The sequence below is a fragment of the Botryllus schlosseri genome, chromosome 13, assembly GCF_051294905.1.
Source record: "Botryllus schlosseri isolate E-star chromosome 13, Bs_hap1, whole genome shotgun sequence".
NCBI lineage: Eukaryota > Metazoa > Chordata > Ascidiacea > Stolidobranchia > Styelidae > Botryllus > Botryllus schlosseri.
In genome coordinates this window covers 24,728,673-24,748,984 of record NC_137248.1, presented here as the reverse complement: position 1 = coordinate 24,748,984, position 20,312 = coordinate 24,728,673, and the positions used below count along the sequence as shown (strand labels likewise).

Sequence of the window (20,312 nt, the reverse complement as noted above, 5' to 3'; positions counted from 1 at the left end):
GTATAGCCTCATTTTCCTGTACTTCTTTCGGGATGGTCGTTGGAGAACATCGAGCATGAATACATTCCTTACAGGAAGAGCATTCAACCATATCACCGTGCATTGTGACGTATGACAGTTTGCAGAGACAGTAAGTCTTCACAGAAATAGTTGCTCCTTGCTCGTGGTTGTGGAGCTTCTTCAACACTGCTATGCATTTTTCGAACAATGTTGTCCTCCATCATTCCACGACAAGTTCTTCGCAGTTCGGCCTCAGTGAACTCGGCGCATTCGGGTCGGACGTCGAAACAAATGCAAATGGCATACGCGATCGCCAGCACACCGCAGTTTCCTGAATTAGTTTGTTGTTGGACAGCAGGAAAAACCATCTTCACATCTTGTGTGTTGGGACGGAGAAGTTTCGCGATGACGCATTGCGATGCCGCGTTGTAGGCATGCTTGTTATATGCGGAATCGTATACGCACACCTCTTGTGAGTTCGCAGCAAAATAATTTGACACTGACTCTCTGGGCGTGTTCTGCAGGTGCAATAGGGCTTTGAAAAGCCGCGGTGCATCTGTTGTTGTTGTTGTTCTTGTTATTCTGGTTTGTTGTTGCTTGTCCTTGGCATTCATGGTGTTTGTCGACCACAATGATGATATATACTAGGTCGATATGCTTTATTTTGATTCCGTAGCTGCCGACTTGTAGCACGGGCCACTGCTAGGCTTTTTAAGACACCGCGTACGCCAATGAGATGGTGAGGAGGAGCCTAGATAAACATCCAATAAATCGGTAGGAATACTGGAGTCAACCTCGGTCGGACTCGAACTCGCACCTCATAACAGACTTGGACAACTAAATAATTCTAGTTGTCTAATTTCACTAAATTAGAGCGAAATGCCAGTAATCTAATTCTAATCTACATCGCCACTCTGACTAACATGGGCGATGCCCACGGTTACCATAAAAGAAGTATTATTTTATTAAAGTATAGTAAAAATCGAGCCAAGCTTGGTGTACAGAAGTTAACCATTCTCATGTTTATGGGAATGCACTGTTGTTTCTGTTGTTTATTAAACAGAAATATGTGGCGCTTATCGCCTCACGGCCTTTTGCAACACGCACTGTGATTTGATGTGAACTGCATTTTGCTGTATTCCTTTCCCATGTACAATTTCATTCAATTTCCAAGTTTTTGCGAACTAAGTGGCTCTAATTCTAATTCTAATCTAATCTGGAAAAAGCTTAGTAGCTCTAATTCTAATTCTAATCTAATTTGAAAAAAGCTGTGTAGCTCTAATTATAATTCTAATCTACTTTGGAAAAACTGTGCAGCTCTAATTCTAATTCTAATCTAGTTTGAAAAAAACTGTGGAGCTCTAATTCTAATTCTAATCTAATTCTGAAAAGCTGAAAATTTTCTAGTTGTCCAAGTCTGCCTCATAAGCTATACATATTTGAAACCCATTCCTTGACACAGGTTATAGTTTAAAATTTTCGAATATTTTTCGTGAATAAATTTGAATTTCAATGACTGTGCAGCCGAGCGTATCGGGCCCGTTGGACACCTTGCGCCACTTGGATATCGCTGAAAATTGGTGTTATGCTAGGCTTAACTGTAGGCTATACTTATTTGAAAGCCATTCCTTGACACAGGTTATAGTTTAAAATTTTCGAATATTTTTCGTGAATAAATTTGAATTTCAATGACTGTGCAGCCGAGCGTATCGGGCCCGTTGGACACCTTGCGCCACTTGGATATCGCTGAAAATTGGTGTTATGCTAGGCTTAACTGTAGGCTATACTTATTTGAAAGCCATTCCTTGACACAGGTTATAGTTTAAAATTTTCGAATACTTTTCGTGAATAAATTTGAATTTCAATGACTGTGCAGCCGAGCGTATCGGGCCCGTTGGACACCTTGCGCCACTTGGATATCGCTGAAAATTGGGGTGCTTCTAGGCCTAATTGTAGGCTATGCGTATTTGAAAGCCATTCTTTGACACAGGTTATAGTTTGAAAATTTTCGAATATTTTCGTGAATAAATTTGTATTTTTATCACTGAGCAGTCAGGTGTGTCGGGCCCGTTGGATACCTTGCACCACTTGGATATCGCTGAAAATTGGGGTGCTTCTAGGCCTAATTGTAGGCTATGCGTATTTGAAAGCCATTCTTTGACACAGGTTATAGTTTGAAAATTTTCGAATATTTTCGTGAATAAATTTGTATTTTTATCACTGAGCTGAGCAGTCAGGTGTGTCGGGCCCGTTGGACAACTTGCGCCACTTGGATATCGCTAAAAATTGGTGTGACGCTAGGCCTAACTGTAGGCTATACGTATTTGAAAGCCATTCCTTGACACAGGTTATAGTTTGAAAATTTTCGATTATTTTTCGTGAATAAATTTGAATTTCAATTACTGTGCAGCCGAGCGTATCGGGCCCGTTGAACACCTTGCGCCACTTGGATATCTCTGAAAATTAGTGTGATGCTAGGATTAACTATAGGCTATACGTACTTGAAAGCTATTCCTTGACACAGGCTATTGCTTGAAAAATTTCGAATATATTTCGTGAATAAATTTGAATTTCAATGACTGTGCAGTCGGCGTATCGCGCCTGTTGGACACCTTGCGCCACTTGGATATCGCTGAAAATTGGTGTGATGCTAGGCTTAACTATAGGCTATACGTATTTGAAATCCATTCCTTGACACAGTGAATAGATTGAAAAATTTTGAATATTTTTCGTGAATAAATTTTAATATTCTTGACTGTATAGTGGAGCGTGTCGTATAGTTTTGAGATTTATTCAAGGTGAGTTGCACACACTTCTTTATAGCTTAGCATTGTTAGCAACATGTAGGACTGTCCTATTACTTTCTAAAACAACTGTTTGATCGAAAAATAGACATTAAGATTTTGAGGTACGGCGTTTCACGTGTCGGAACACTATTTGTTTTGTCAAATCCAGATTTTGTTGGCTAGAAATGCATTTGGCGATATTTTGTTTGCAGCAGAGCGACAACTAGCAGCTGTGAAGATTTCGCGACGTCGATAGTGTTTCGCGAGATAGCTCTGTTCAGGGGCCAGTCGAGTTTATATTCTTTGTTAGTTGTTTCACAAATGACGTGATGCGATGAAATCAGTCGGTAATTTGCAGAGGTGGTCAGTAACGAAGTACTTCTACTTTTTTGAAGTACTCAAGTAGTTTTCCTCTACTTCTGGTACTTACTCAAGTAGATCTGATTTTCGCTACTTCTACTTCTACTTCGTAATATTTTGTGATCTACTTACTTACTTGTCGCTATTTCCAGTTTGTCAAGTAGAAGTAGTTCAACCTTTCAATCAGGAAGATAGCCTGAGGAATTTCGGAGCTGTTTTCACGGAGTATTAACATTTAATTTTCATAAAAGTTTAGTAGAGCCCAGAATTTACGTCGCGCTTCGCGCGCAGTGGATACGGAGTGACCAGTATGATTTCACGAAAGTATCGGTGAATATAATTTAGGTGGAGGGTTGGCGTAGTTCCGTTCACGCCACATTGTCGCCCTTCGCCCATATGAAATAATTAATCACAGTATATATGGCTCATCATAACGTTTGAAACTGATGTTTCGCAATGTCGCATTTTCTTGTCATATCGTAATTTAGCATGTCCATTGTCCATGGCGTGTCCTAATCTGGAAGAGTGGACTATTGACTTTTTTAGTTTTAGAGCTGTTTTAGCATACCACCTTTGAAACTTTCTAGACTAAAAACATGAAATACATATTCTGCTTTTAGAAGTAGTATTAATATTTCACTTTCTATTCCCAGTATCATATACTTTGAGTTATAATTAATATCAGTTCTTTTGTCTGGATAACATACATGTTGAAGTATAGAAGCAAGTGCAGTAATGCCTTGTATTTCTGGAAATAAAGCTACGCAATATGGCATTTTTACTGTCCGCCATATTTTTTATTAACGTTTAGTAATCACGCAAAGTGTTTACACCGTATCCTATACAATTTCTCCGTATTGCTCTTCGACTAAACTACGGGCCTTATAATATGGGGATGGCGCCATGCCATGCTATTTTCCAAAACGTGCTGTTCGATAAAACAGAGGATTAGCATCGCATTTCCTTATCAATACTATCCTTTTCATCCCACGAGGTGGGCGAATGCTAATGCTGTCGAAAATTGGATACCTGCTGCCATGCATCAATATGAATCAAGCTCGTCACCTGTCACATAGTTCAATTTGCACCTTTTTATAATCCATTCAATCAGGATCGTTTTCACAACTGCTTACTTACTTGAGTACTTTTAAAGTCAGAAAATTCTACTTCTACTTCAAGTAGTTTCAGGTTGCTTATGAAAGAAGTACTTCTACTTGTACTTGAGTAGATTTCTTCGTCGCTACTTCTACTTCTACTTGAGTAGCCTTCTTGACTATTTTGACCACCTCTGGTAATTTGTATGCTGATTGATTTGAAATTACTTTAATTCGTATTTCAACGCGACCGGCCAACGTCGAAATATCATTTGTGGCCGATTGCTGCCACGCGCCATGGCCGGAAGAGTGGTCCTGGTGATACATCCGATACCTGCGTGGTTGTACATAGTAGTTCCGAATTTTTTTTTTTGATGGCTAGAATTTGATGGCCAACTTCCTCCCGGTCTACCACTCCTACCAATGACGGAGATCAACATAAACAACGCATCACAACAGATTAGTGTGCGAACAATCGATTGAAACTGTGAGACCAAGACCATCTACGGAGCCTGTCTGAGAATTCTCAATCACCGTACTGTTATCAGCACAAACGGTGAACAAAAAGTGAATAATTGTTGATGTGCATTGAAATCTCCGTGGTATGGCAGTCACGCCTCATTCGCTTCTTCACACTCCGCGGAACATTAGGTACACGAAATTTAGATGTTTGAAGAGCTTCTTGGAGGTACAGAACTTCAATATACAATTAAATAGTATATTCATATTGAAATGAACACGAATATTTTCGGCTGACACTCGTCAGGGGTAATCGTAGGCAACTAGTAGAGAATTGGAAAGAACATTGTATATCAGCAATCGTATCACAAAATATGACGTCACCAGCATGAAAGAGAGAGCGTTCAATGTACTATTTTTAGGTGGTACACGAACTCCTTTTGTTGACAGAGTTTTGGTTGGTGTATTTTGATAAAAGTCGACTCCAAGGCACACAAATGGAATTGTGAACGGCCCCGTCCAACGATTCGAAATCGGTCGTCTCTACTAGTTGCTGACGATTAACCCTGACGAGTGTCAGCCGAAAATATTTGGGTTCATTTCAATTTGAATATACTATTCAATTGTATATTGAAGTTCTGTACCTCCAAGAAGCTCTTCAAATATCTAAATTTCGTGTACCTAATGTTCCGCGGAGTGTGAAGAAGCGAATGAGGCGTGACTGCCATACCACGGAGATTTCAATGCACATCACTTACGTGACCTTTGACACGAACCAATCAGGTTGCAGCAGGATGTAAACAAACATCAAGCCCGGGCAAACTTACTATGAGCTCTTATGGAAAAGGGTGGAAAAATGAAGGTTTTTAGCAAAATGACATTTAATTGGGGATAGCTGGCTTTGGTGAATGGTAATAACGTTGAGCTAGTACGTATTTGCAGTGTTATAACCTAGAATAAACCTGAATGGTGGCAAGCAACCATCAGCACGGTATGTCCAAATGAATGGATTTCTGACAACTTTTCGGATGAAACAACTATTGCGGTGTTATCATTAGTCGTAAACAATACTATAGGATTGTCGTACCGAATAGCATGTATTAGAGGAATCTTGAGTCAGGATAGGTGGGGTATTCATTATGTGTGCTCGGTGTTATATGCGTTATATTTAGGGAATCATATACGGAACAGTCTGTATCACTATCTAGCAAATTATACAGTTACACTCAGGGTTGTAATGACTCGAGTCATGACTCGACTCGAGTCACGATTTTATGATGACTCGACTCATTTTCTTAAAATACGGAAATGACTCGACTCGAATCAATCTGTGTATTGACTTGACTTGGACTCGAGTCATTGTGCATGACTCGAGACTCTGACGGCCAAGACCGACATTTCATTGTAATTTCGAAGAATAGTAAAGTAACCACACTATTGGGATTTCGTCTATTGGTACTGATACTTGAAAACGCGACCAGAAACTGCTAAAAATGAGGAAAATTAGTATTATAAATGCGAACCATTCGATATCACCAAACTGAGTTATAAAAAGTGGATTCAGCAAGATTTAGCAACTGATCAGTCGACACAATAACTTGGACTCGACTCGAGCCATGGTGGACTCGGCCCTCTGATCGCTGACCTGGACTTGACTCGGTGGTGAATTGAAAATGACTCGAGTCGAAACTATAAACGTGTGATTGACTTGTGACTTGGTTACAACCCTGGTTACACTGGACACTTGTCTGCATATTCTATAATCAACATGTTACTATAATATATGTGTTAGGCAACATGATCCGACCACAGCTGGAATTGCCATTTTTTGTTCTAGCTCATGCATTGAATCCATTAGGATAAATGCCGGATAAACACAGCAGCTAAGCTGCTAATAGCCTACCTACGGGTGAAACTTGGAGATTGCTACCCAGAACGTTCCTGGTGTGCGCTTCTACCTTTCCCAGAGCCAATAACATGCATGGAAGAATGTAAAATCTGGATAAAGGCATGTGGACTTCCTTATAGTCAGCTGAATTCTCATTTTATTGATAAAATGACGTATGTATTATTGTACCAAAAATATTGAATCGTCACATAATTTAGTAGATAGAACAATGAGTCCAAACTGATATGCAGTCACACCGCTTTCGTTGTTGATGCCACAATCGACTTCGTGTGTGTCTCATATTATTCCGCTCCAGTGTTGTTGCTTGATGGTGTAAAATGGATTGAAATTGTTGAAAGCAATATATTCAATGATAAGATGGATAGTTGATGACATTGGTAGGGGTCGACATGAGTCGCACGAGCACGCCTTGATGGGTGCCTGTACAGCAGTGTTGTTGCTCTGTAAAATAAACATATTATATATTTTATGCAGGCTTGATGGATATCCTTTATGACGCTGCAGAAAGAGGAAGTCGAGGGATAAAACGCAAGAAAATCAAATTTCTGGAAGAAGTATAGAAGCACAAAACAGGAAACTCTTCCAGGAAAATTACAAATTGACGGACAATTATTGCTAGTGAAGTTCAGCTCTCAGAGCACCATAGTGTCAAAAGATGTGGAGAAGCTGATGAAATTTTATACTGGACTACATTAAATTCTTTCTGAATTGCCCTCGGGACTTATCCTACTGACGTCAAATTCCTATTATTGTAGTAAGCATAGTATTAAACCATTAGGTGAATCATATGTAACTGCTTCATTAAATTTCGATTTGGCTATGTAGAGATGTGGTTCTTAAAAATGCAGCATTTGCATCCATTCGCGAATTCTCAAATCTAGAATGATTATTGACTGTACTGAACTGATGAAGACAAACCCCGCCGTGCTCACAATATCTTTCTGTCTATTAATCACATACAACTTTGAAAGGATTGATGGATTGTGGTGTACTAACTTTTCTGCGAGAACCAGTGTTGGTATGACTCGAGTCATGGCACTTTGCTAAAATGACTTGACTTGACTCGGCATGTCAGAAATGTGGATTGACTATAGTGACTCGGAGCAAAATTCATGAGTCAATTTCAAGTCCTCAAGTAATCGGTGTCAATAAAAACCACTGTATCTTGCACACTGTATGTTCGGACTGTTCATGAAACGCTGGTGAGAGTGACCAACCAACCCGTGAGAGTGACCAACCATTCAATGATCGAGCGTTTTACTGAGCCTTCATTGTTCTCTCACAAATATATTTTTATCGCAAACGAATCTTACAGCTTACGTTGTCGTAAACTAGTATACCGTAGTAAAGTAATTTAATAGCAAAATGTCTATTTCTGTTCTACATTTTTACCGTAACCAAATGTCTTGTTTTATTGAAATTGATTGGAATATAGGCTAGTTTATATAGTCCTTAACCATTGACGAAGGCTCGAATTGTATCATATCAATTTGTAAATGGGTAATGTATTGCATCTTATCAATTCATTTCTCTATTCTCTATTTTGGATGTTAACTATAAACTGAGGCTATGCAATCACGTAGTTTAGCAGTTCTACGTATACGTGAGCGACACTGCGCCTTCTTGTGTGTATAACTCTGTATTCGTTCATTGGTGTGTGTGACTTGACTCGTGGCTCGACTTGACTCGAGTCAAAATGTGCAATGACTCGAAATGACTTGTGACTCGAAGGCAGTGACTTGATCTCAACACTGGCGAGAACTATTCACATGGAGCTATGGTGCACTAAGAGATGCTATCATGGCAGAAAAGGGATTCGCAATTGAGCCTGAAATCAAGAAATTAAATCTAGATTTTATATTCCTGCACATGATTTGGCACATCGTCAAATGTCGGGGCCAAACTGTTCCGCAACAAGAAAGATGACGAGACATCATATTCATATTAAACAACTGATCGGAAGAATCAAGGAGTGTGAAATTTTGTCCGGTGTCATAATATGCAGCATTGTCTATCAACTAACCGAATATGGACTAATTGCTTACTCTAATTAAAGATTAGAAATGAATGACGCAACATATTCAGCATTTGTGCAAATTCAGTTCCATTGTGAATATCGTAATGACTAATAGCATGCTACAGATCCTAATTGCATGGTGCCATGGTCAGTGTGTGCCAACAGTGCATGTCTATACGAGTGTTGGGATCAAGTCACTACCTTCGAGTCGCGAGTCATTTCGAGTCATTTCACATTTTGACTCGAGTCAAGTCAAGTCAATCGATTTTCAAAGGTGACTCGAGTCAAGTCAAGTCCCTCGATTTTTGGAGGTGACTCGAGTCAAGTCAAGTCAAGTCACGAGTCAAGTCACATTTCAAGTCAAGTTGCCTTTTCGATGTATGTATGAGGAATGATTACGTCACTGCAATTTGCTAGCTGTCTGAAATACAGTTTGAGTGGTCATTGGTCATTGATTTCGAACTGATGAACGAATATAGAGTTAAATATACACGCAAGAAGGCGCTTTATCGCTCACATATACGTAGAACTGTGAAACTACGTAATTGCATAGCCTCAGTTTATAGTTACCAGCCAAAATAGAGAATAGGGAAACGAATTGATAAGATGCAATACGTTACCCATTTACAAATAGATATGATACCATTCGAGCCTGTGCCCATGGTTGAGGACTATATAAACTATATTCGACTTCAATTTCAATAAAACAATCGGTTTGGTTAAGGTAAGATGAGAACAGAAACAGACATTTTGCTATTCTATTACTTTACCACTAGAGTTACGACAACGTAAGCTTTAAGCTTCGATCACTTCGTTTGCAGTCAATCTATTTGTGAAAGAACAATCGAGGCTCGGTGAAATGCACGCTTATTGAATGATTGGTCGCTCTCAGTCACACGGGTTACACAAGCGTTTCGCGAACAATCCGAACATATCCAAGATACAGTGATTTTTATCGACACCGATTACTTGATGACTTGAAATTGACTCGTGAATTTTGCTCCGAGTCACGAGTCAATCCACATTTCTGATACGCCGAGTCAAGTCAAGTCAAGTCATTTTGGCAAAGTGACTCGAGTCAAGTCAAGTCATGCGAAAAAGGTGACTCGAGTCATCCCAACACTGGTCTATACATACTATATTCCAGTGGTGTGGTGTGCATTGAATCTCATTAAGATGCCCAATTTGTTGAATAAACAGTTCTCCAGGTACAGATGTTGTAGGATTATTTGTGTTTGGTGTAATGTTATAAAATCGAAGACACCAGACACACCAAAATCTACCTAGAGGCAGGAGTTGATGGGTTGCGAGTACGGTCAAGAGATGGCTTGGCAATCACGATCGAGCTCACAGATGCTGACGCAAATCACAATGTATGTCTTTCAGCCCTTGTAGCTTCAGGTGTTGGATTGTCTTGATCCGTGCATAACTGCATATGCATGAGAGCATATCAGAACCTAATCTGAAAATAAAACCATGGTTACAATATCTATTGCATGAGTCTCTGAAGAAATGCCTTTTTCCTTACTTACCCTGTCTTACAAGTGCAAGACGAATCAATATTAGATTTTCCGAGATATTTCCATCAGGTGTGGTATCTCACTTTTCTGCAAGTTTTTTCTGCGATAACATTGGCTGTTCACTAGAATATTGCTTCCACAATAAGAGTGGATTGTCTCCTCAATCTTTATCCCTAAGTCGTGTACGTAGCTTCGTAGCTTTCTCCGCGGTGTTAGAAGAAAATACTGTCCCACTCAAATCCGAAAATCCGATAGAATATCCATAGCTTTCAATCAATATATACCAAAATTGTACTGTGTGGCAGCGGCTATATTTTTCTAACATATATTTCTGAACAGGAGATATTATGCTTGGAGATTTTACTCGTGACCGAGCCGATGAAATCGTCAATTATGCATTACCACAATCCGATAGTATAGTATACATCAATCGTTGCTTAATCCTAAAAGTTGTCAAAACTCCATGCATTTGGACACACCATGCTGATGCGTACTTGCCACCATTCATGTTCATTCTAGATTAAAACGCTGCATCTACATACTAGCTCTGCGCTATTACTATTCATCAGGTCCAGCCATCCCCAATTCAATGTAATTTTGCTAAAAACCTTCATTTTTCAACCCTTTTCCATAAGAGCTCATAGTAAGCTTGCCCGGGCTTGATGTTTGTTTACATCCTGCAGCAACCTGATTGGTTCGTGTCAAAGGTCACGTAAGTGTCTAATATTCACTTTTTGTTCACCGTCTGTGCTGATAACAAACCACTTGGGGCGCCAACACCACGCCCTATCGTCCGTAGTAAACAAACAAAACTTACAGCTATATTCGCTAGAAACCAGGTCAGCCACTGCCTGTTGGATTCGGGTAACAGAATTAATGTCTTGTATGTACGGAGTTTGAACATATTTACGACTGATGATTGAGTTCAGTGCAATTTATGAATTGTCAGGTTACTTCGTGTACCGATATTTCATTTCCAGAGAGTGACGTTTGAATATTAGCGGAGTGACATACATATTTCATTTTAATAGACTGTATTATCATCTATCTACATTATAAAATGGCACGATATTGCTGTGTACCTGGTTGCACGAGTCGGATTGATGGTCATTTGATTCCTACGTCACCAGGGAAGCTGATGAAATGGAGAGAAGCAATTAATAGATCAAACTCCAAAACGAAACAGCTTTGGACAGAGACATTGGGCACAGGGCAGAGACATTGCTTGCTATGGTCATTTTCTTCCAAGTGATTATATGAGCCGAACATGAAACTTGAAAGACAGGAGGCAGTCGCATCAGTCTTTCAGCATGATAAAAGAACGCTACTAAAAACTGTCAGGAAGACAAACAATTCGAACCCATTTACACCAGAACCTACTGAAATAATTCATTCCGGAACACATAGTGACCAGAAATTTCAAACAGACTCGGAAAATATGGGCATGCATTCCGTGCCAACTAGGTGCTTCAATGCCAGCTTTCAGCTTAGAAAATATCAAGGATGATAAGAAAGCAGTGCATGGTACTTTACTGGATTTGATGACATCAAACAGTTTCTGCTTTTAAAGGACATTGCAATGTACGATGTTCATCTATTGGAATACACCTGTACGTTGTGTTCAAATGAAGAGTAAGTTTTTTCTGACACTAATCAAGCTCTTGATCATCAACTGCTTGGTATTGTTTCAGAACCAACAGCTTCCCGCATCATTAATGCTTGCTTGGATCAAGCATATGTACTGTTTATTATCAAAATTACTAATTTCGCCTTCAAAACAAGTAATATTGGATACCATGCCAGATGATTTAAAAAACTATATCCATCAACGAGATAATTATTGACTCTACAGAAATCCCAATTGAGAAGCCATCTGATATCCATGCACACTGCACAGTCTGTTACATTCTCCACTTGAAAGAATGGAAATACCATGGAAGTATTAATTGGTAATGCACCCACGGGTGCTGTCTCCTTCATAAGTGACTGCTATGGTGGATCCGTTAGTGACCGCAGCATTATTGAGCAATCTGATTTGCTGGCCGAAGCCAGAGCAATGTTTGAAAAGGGCGACAGTATCATGGCTGATAAAGGATACCTACTGCAAGGTTTGTTTTCACCATTCGATGTGAAAATCAATACCCCTACTTTGATGAAAGGCATGATTCAGCTCTCTCAGGAACAGCGGGTAGAGGATTACTCCATCTCCTCAAAACATGTACACCTTGAAAGGGTTATTGGTTATGCAAGGACATTCAAAATGTCTTGCCTTACAATCTCTTGCATTTGAAAAATGAAATAGTCTTTATCTGCTTTATGATTTTTAAATTTAGGAAAGACATACTTTGATATAGTCCTACACAACAGCATTTGATGCTTTTATTATTTTGTGTTTGCTGAAGCAGACTTGGTTAGTGATAATGATTGATTACTATTAGTGTTGCATGAATTTTCTTGTTCCCACTTCAATATCGATGCCGCCATAATAAACCGGAATATCATTGTACTGGATTTGATGACTGAACAGAAAACATATCACTACCTAGAGTCTAGACCAGGGGTTCTCAGCCCTTTCTTGGCCGTGGCCCATTTTCAGGTTTAAAAATGTGCTGTGGCCCACCTGTTTAATAGGGATGGCGTGAACGTGAGGTTCACGTTCGCGTTCTGCGTGTGAACCTCTGAAATTTAGAGGTTCACGTTCACAAACGAACCCTGGTAGGTTCTGCACTGTGAACCTTTTCATATATTAACATTTTCACGACACTATAGCATCTGAAGCTGAGATCTTTGCATTTTAACTTCAGACCACTATATGCATGGCGCTGGCAGCATAAAAAATCAACAGTAAACGAGCATGTACCTTGCCGATCTCAACGATTTTACACGCGTTATTACGAAGGTTTACTCGAAATATTCAGCTTTGCTTTTGTGAATATTTCGTGACTCTCTGCTGTGAGCTTGACGCGCAATCATACAACATCAAGAACCAAATACGCGATATGTAGGGAGTCAACGAATGATGCTTATTCAACCAATCAATGAAATAGATATAAATATTACATCGTTGTATAAACTACAAAGTCTTGATTTGATATGTCTATTGTATCATTAAAATCAAATCCGTACGATTGGGAGTTGGCTACTGTATAACTGTTTTATGGGTAATTTCGGTAGCTAGTATAGAAACCAGTTTCACTCTCAGCTCAATATCTATGAAGCAATTTCAGACGGCGAATGCATTGTCCGGTCTGGCCTACACCGTTACGGCCTAAGCTTGTATTCCTTATTTGCAAGTCCCGTCGAAATTGTTTGGAAAGCGACGGAAGTTGATTTATGGTATTAATGTAGCACTTGATTGCTCCAGTTGATACAATTGGCGAATTCGGCATGCTGTACTTCAGCATTGTGGCATAATATGGCCTGAGTCGTCGCTAGGTATGCATTAGTATATAATTTCACTGAAATGTAGGGTTGGAAATAGTAATATGACGTCCCGTGACGTCATAAGGTTCACGTTCGCGTTCACACAGAACCTTTCAAAAAGGTTCACGTTCACACGAACCTGAACCTTTCAGGGGTTCACACCATCCCTACTGTTTAATGCGTGGTCGTGGACAGGCTCGATATGCCTATTTTTCTAAAATATGCGCATTTTCTGTAACTGATGATATTTAAATCTAGGTCTCCTGGGATATGAAATCGCGCGAAGCTCGAAAAAAAATTTCAAGTTGAATAAATATCCTCCAACAAACGACCAACGAAATAATCTTGGGCCCCTTCGAGCTCCTCCAATTGGGGGTGTGGGTGCGGCAGTTTCTGCCTTGGTAGATCATAAGCTCCTAAGTACCTAGATTATCTTCGTCCGCTGCTCCATGTCGCGAAACACAATGATCAGATCCCCGCACTGTGTGATTGGGACTTTTGTGATACTATTGTGGGGAATATTATAATCATTCTGGCCCAGAATCGAATAATCATTGGTGAATGGGGTACTACAGAGAAATGAAGAAAGATTTTTCAATAGCATGACGTAGCCTACATTGTATGTCTTGCACCAAAACAACTGACGTTGCGATGTCAGAATATTCGATCCAATGTTACAATCAATTCCTGTCACTCTTTTATTATGTACAATGATTTCCAGGCCGGACATTTTACACCGACTTCAAAGATTGATGCGCTCCGATAAATCCTCAACCCATTAAGATTCGTTGCGGTGGTGCAGTATACCTCCGCAAGAAGTTACTAATAATTTGCAATTATGGCTATTTTTAGCTTACAATAATACGGCCTGCCGAAGTACAGTAAATCTGGACATCAATTGCACTTCGTTGCGAGTTCATTGCATACCCCTTTCAACGGCATACGACATAATATTATGACCCTGCCGGAATACTTGGTTCCTTAAGCATTATATTCCAGTTATTATACGCTTGAAATTATTTTAGTTGCTGTTAACCGTAGGTTGTCATAGCCAGTAGAAAAAGCCACCGTTTCTCCCTAACGTGTTGGAATTGTACGTACATGCTGACTTCATACGCACCACTACGTCTAATCAGAGTCGGATGAAAAGCTTTACGTAACCTACGTATAATTAGAGAATACGAATATATTTTTAGCGAATAACATAAGAAATATAACTAAACTTACATCAATTCTGAACTTTTCTAAATAGCTCTGTGGCCCACCTCGAAATGCTCTGTGGCCCACCAGTGGGCCATGGCCCACCCTTTGAGAACCCCTGGTCTAGACGCAAGTTTTGTTTTCATTTACCAAACGAGATACATAAAAACTCCCAATATATAGGTAGACTACGTAATCAACAGAAAGAATCATGGAATTTGGAAATAACAATAATCACCACGACGGCATGAACGGTTTTGCTCAAAAAAATCGTATTCAAAGCTACATTGCATTCAGCAGTTTTCAGTTTTTCGTCTTGCGGTGACACAATCTTGACCACCAAAAAAGGACGCCAATACATTTCGTAGAACTTTTACAACTTCAGAATCCTAAATTTAGGAACAAATTATGGGTCAAACTCTATATTTTCCATGTGCACATTACGAAATGTATGCATAAAACAACATATAGTTTCATACAAGCGCAAGTCATGTGGCCTTGTACTTGGGCATACCATCCGTGATTTTTCTTCAGATAATAGCCATCTGCAGCAATCATCAAATATGGAAAATACTTTCAAGGTGTTATTAGGTCATTCTTTACCGTGTAGGGGCACTTGACTTCCAACCAGCTACGCTAGGGATGTCAAAAGACAACAAATCAAGACGACGTTTCTTTCGGTATCCAATGTAAGCAATGGATCACTAGGACGAGGTTTTGGCGCCCCCAAGTGTATGAATGTCTCCCATTCTGCCATCGGCAAACATCTGTTGGATAATCCGATTTGTGCGAATAATTATCGAGACGACCGATTTCGAATCGTAGGGCGAGGCCGTTCACAATTCCATTTGTGTGCCTTGGAATCAACTTTTATCAAAATACACCAACCAACAAAAGGAGTTCGTGTACCACCTAAAAATAGTACATTGAACGCTCTTTCATTCGAAATTTCATGCTGGTGACGTCATATTTTGTGATACGATTGTTGATATACAATGTTCTTTCCAATTCTCTACTAGTTGCTGACGATTACCCCTGACGAGTGTCAGCCGAAAATATTCTGGTTCATTTCAATATGAATATACTATTTAATTGGAAATTTAGATAGTTGTCAGTCGATTTTTTTTATTGAACTGTGTATTACAGATACCGAACGCGTCATTTTAATAACTGTAACTACGCGTACGGTACAAAAAGCGTTTAGAAGCGATGATCGACGTGGTTTATGTATTCCACTAATAGCATCAGGGAGTTGTCAGGCTCAGAACCACAAGGGAGAGAGAGAGAGAGTATTTATTCGGTTCCACCAAAATATTTAAATACAGAGTGAAATATAAAACAATGTAGACTAGTCTGTAGCGAAGGGATCTGGAGACAATCAAGCCAGCTACAGCCTGAATGGAATTTGTTGGAACATGGAAACTCAGAACAAAATAAATAAGCTCACTCGCACCATAGCAATTTACAACGTAGCTACGTAGTAAATTGCTATGCTCGCCACATATACTTCGTTTCCATGCTCGGCCGACGGTCGACCGAAAGGCCATGACGCATGCGTTGTACATGTCGGCCGTGTTTCCATGACCAGGCGTAATCCGACCGTGACTTGGCCGAACTAGGTGGGCAAAGCGATCGCAATGACGTTTTTGGCTTACTTTGTGTAATAATTTCATAATAATCACAAGATTGCGATAAATGACTCGGTAGGAATGAGCCGAGATGACTTGTAGCGGTCTTTCAGTCAAACAACACGCTTTGACATTGAACACGTAGGCCTAAATCCATCCAACATGTAAAATGGTCATGAATCATGATGAACCAATTGTCGTGGTCCAATAATTTCGAGCGCAGAATAGTAACTTGTCCAGTAGTCTACCGGTACTACTGTTTCGGATTACTGTACCGGTACTATGATTCAGACACGAACTTCCAGTGTCCTGTTGATGATTTTACAAGGGAATGTGAATAAGTTCACCTAGTTTGTGGTCAAACGGTATAGTTTGTATTGTACCCATGCACCAGAACACAAACCCTCGAATTGTGGCAGCAGCGTATGTGATCAGATCGCGAAGATTTCGGTAGCCTACGGGTAATTCGTTGCAGTACCGGTACTACTAAATTCCATTGCAATCATAATTAAATTCCGGGTTTTTCAAGGCGTCCAAGATCCGTCCGGAGTGCAGCCATAGTCAAGTTGATACGAAAAGTGTATTGCAAGTAGCGAATACCAATTCGCTAATCCAAGACACAGCGCAAGCATGGCCGAAGGGCTAAGCCGAAGGATTCACTCGATGGCCGACGAGTCGGCCGACGTGGGTGTGCAATCTGTTAATGCGCAACAAAATTCTCTCGTTCGTCGGCCGAATCTCTCGAAAATGGGCCTATCGGCCGTGCATGGAAACGCAGTAATTGTGTCCTCTATGGTGTCGACACAAGCAAATCTCACGCATCGGTGAAATTGTATGACGTCACGATTTCCATTTGGCTACATGCAATTTGACAGTCATTTTTGACCGGCTTGCCGAGCATTAAATTTGGTAAAACGGATATCAGTCGAAAGCTGACTCTGCACTGATTACGAAAATATGAATTTTATTCCGCTCGTGGCCCTGGAACTCCCACAATCAGCCTCGAATTTTTCATTGTTAAGGAGATTGGCATTGGGATGCAACAATGCTGTCTGGCGAAACGAAAGAGTAGCTCAAAAAAAGAGCCAGACAGCATTGTTGCGTCTCAATGCCAATCTCCATAACAATGAAAAATTCGAGGCTGATTCCTCACTAAATTTGGTTCAATTCCAACCAGTGGAAGCGGAGTTATTGCCGTCGAAAAATTTTGATTTGAATAAAATAGTATTTACGGTGAGCACAACTATAATAAATAAACAAAGAATCGCTCACCGTAAATACTATTTTATTCAAATCCAATTTTTCGACAGCAATAACTCCGCTTCCACTGGTTGGAATTGAACCAAATTTGGTGAGCACCGAAGAAGAAATAAAAGCAATAATAAAGAAGATGGAAGGTGGCAAGACTCCCGGGTCGGATGGCCTACCCAGGGAGTTCTATGCCACCTTCTGGAAAGTGATTAAAAAAGACCTCCTAGACGTAATCAACAACGCGTATATATTTGGAGGCATATGCGAAACGTGGGCGGATGGGATATCCACGATAATATATAAAAAAGGTAACCCCGCAAACCTCAATAACTGGAGGCCCATCACCTTACTTAACACTGATTATAAAATCCTAATGGCAATTATATCAGCCAGACTAAAAGGAATATTACCTGACGTGATACTCAATACACAAAAATGCGGCATAAAGGGTAGAAAGATCACTGATGTACTCAGAAACACCCAAGCCGCGGTGGACTACGCAAAAGAACGAGGCAAACAGCTATTCCTGGTCAATTTTGACCAGGAAAAAGCCTTTGATAAAATAAATCATGAATATATGTACAGAATTCTGGAGGGGTACCGCCTCCCTGGGAACATCATTAACCTAATTAAAAAACTATACAGCACTTCAAACAGCAGAATACTCGTTAACGGAGCCCTTACGGGAAAAATACATCTAAAAAGAGGAATAAGGCAGGGGTGTCCGTTAAGTATGGCGCTATACGCCATCTGCAGTGATCCCCTAGCCCGAAAAATTGAAAATAACCGAAACATCCAGGCGTTTAGACTGGGAAAGAGCACGATCAGGTTACAGCAGTACGCTGATGACTTGACCTGCTACCTCACCCAAGAAAAAGACGTCGAAATGATATTCCAAGAATTCGAACGATACGCAAGAGCGACAGGACAAAAATTGAATGCCAACAAAACTGAAATCCTACACATCCCACCGAGACGCGGTACCCTAACCAATAGATTCCAATACAAACACCTAATAAAACCAAGTATTAAAATACTCGGCCAAATATATGGTGAAAATCAAGAAAAAGAAACATGGGATATACGCACTATGAAAATAAAGCGAATTCTCAATGCTTATAAACAAAGACGATTATCCTGGGTGGGGAAGAAAACAATCCTCAACTCCATGGCGTCCAGCCTCATCATTTACAACGCGAGAGTGATTGGAATGCCAAAAAATTATCAAAAACAAATAGAAAAAATGTATTTTAATTTCATATGGAACCCGGAAAAAATGGAATCTATCTCAAGAAAAACATTAATAGCCGAAAAAGAACGAGGTGGCTTTGCAATACCCGATGTCGAGTCCAAAATAAAAGCTTGTGAACTAGAAAAAATAGAGGAACCGAGCGAAATATGGCAGCAGTATGCGACAGATGACATTGGGACAAGAATAAAACAAATAAATGGGCGACTGTACAAAAACACGGAACCCCATAAATACCCTGTCCCGCGAAAGTGGATTGACAGTATCGAACTCGGTAAAAAAATAAATCTCGACGAAGAGGAGTGGCAGGAAGCGACCCACAAGAGCCTGTATAAAGCGATCAAGGGCCTAAAGGAAAATAGAATAAATATAAAAACAGAGGAAGGGAAAGATATAAATTGGAAGAAAATCATCCAGACACAATATCTAACCCAAAAAACTATTACAAATCAGGAGCTTATCGTAAACTACAAGTCTGCACATAACGCTTACATATTTGGTAATAAAAAACGCGAAAGAAACATGACCCACACAACAACCGGGAAAGCGTTAGATTTAAAATGCAAATTTTGTAATGCGCACAATGATGATACAAAACATATCCTGACATCATGCAGATACGTAAAGAAAATCATAACCCACATGGAAAAGATAATTGGAAGAAGTATAAGCACGAACAATATACTCTACAACATTGGAAACAAAAAAACAGAATGGACACTTCTATCCATCTGTAAAAAAACCATCATCCAATTCAAAATATCACTCGATATTGAAAATAGAAAAGTTGCGGACGAAAACATAACAAAAAAGATAATTAACAAGATCAAAAGAAGAGTCAGCCGCATAACAGCCGACACACACACAAAATACATACTCGATAACATTGACAAGTTAACCCAAAACACATAAACTGGACAGAAAACGAGAACAAAACACAACCAACCCCCAAGGGAGAGCCCAAACGAAAGTTTGGCAAATCCAACGGGAAATAAAGAGATAAAAACAACAAAAATCTCTTCAGAGGAGAGGAGAGGGGAGGAAAAATGACCCCCAACTGCGCGCTTCCAGCGGTTGTCCTCTGCCCAACCATCGGAAATGCGAAAACATCAAAATCGTATGAATTGGTGTATTTGGTTGTACTAAGGTACACAACACCTACCCAATAAAGAAGAATACACAAATGAGAGAAAGAAAAATAAGAAGAAACCGTTAAAAGCTACGTTATATATACCTGCTTAAAAAAACCTTTAAGTTAGAAAAATCAAAATCAAATAAAAAAATAAACAAAATGTGTAATCAAGACCCTGACCCGGAGGCGACCCCAAACTGAGAGAGGGTCGCTGAAGGGCAGCGGATACGGGGAGCCGTATAAAAAAAATGAGCATCGTTTGGAGTATTTGGTTGTATTAAGGT

At 39.8% G+C, this 20,312-nt stretch overlaps 1 protein-coding gene and 2 long non-coding RNA genes across 3 annotated transcripts in view; 2 read left to right on the top strand and 1 right to left on the bottom strand.

The window, feature by feature from the left end:
- Positions 1–6,568: 6,568 nt before the first annotated feature.
- Positions 6,569–9,838, top strand: LOC145454434 (uncharacterized). The gene is made up of 2 exons (XR_013920127.1): positions 6,569–6,707; positions 7,083–9,838. It is a non-coding gene; the product is annotated as an uncharacterized LOC145454434 (long non-coding RNA).
- LOC145454433 (uncharacterized) lies at positions 6,706–10,510 on the bottom strand. The gene is made up of 3 exons (XR_013920126.1): positions 10,158–10,510; positions 9,909–10,087; positions 6,706–7,049 (listed from the first exon to the last, which is right to left on the bottom strand). It is a non-coding gene; the product is annotated as an uncharacterized LOC145454433 (long non-coding RNA).
- Positions 10,511–20,289: 9,779 nt separating this feature from the next.
- Positions 20,290–20,312, top strand: part of LOC145453684 (cilia- and flagella-associated protein 43-like) — a 252,286-nt gene continuing 252,263 nt past the window's right edge. The window contains exon 1 of the mRNA XM_080331653.1: positions 20,290–20,310. The gene's annotated coding sequence lies outside the window, so the exon portion shown is untranslated. The remainder of the gene's footprint in view (positions 20,311–20,312) is intronic.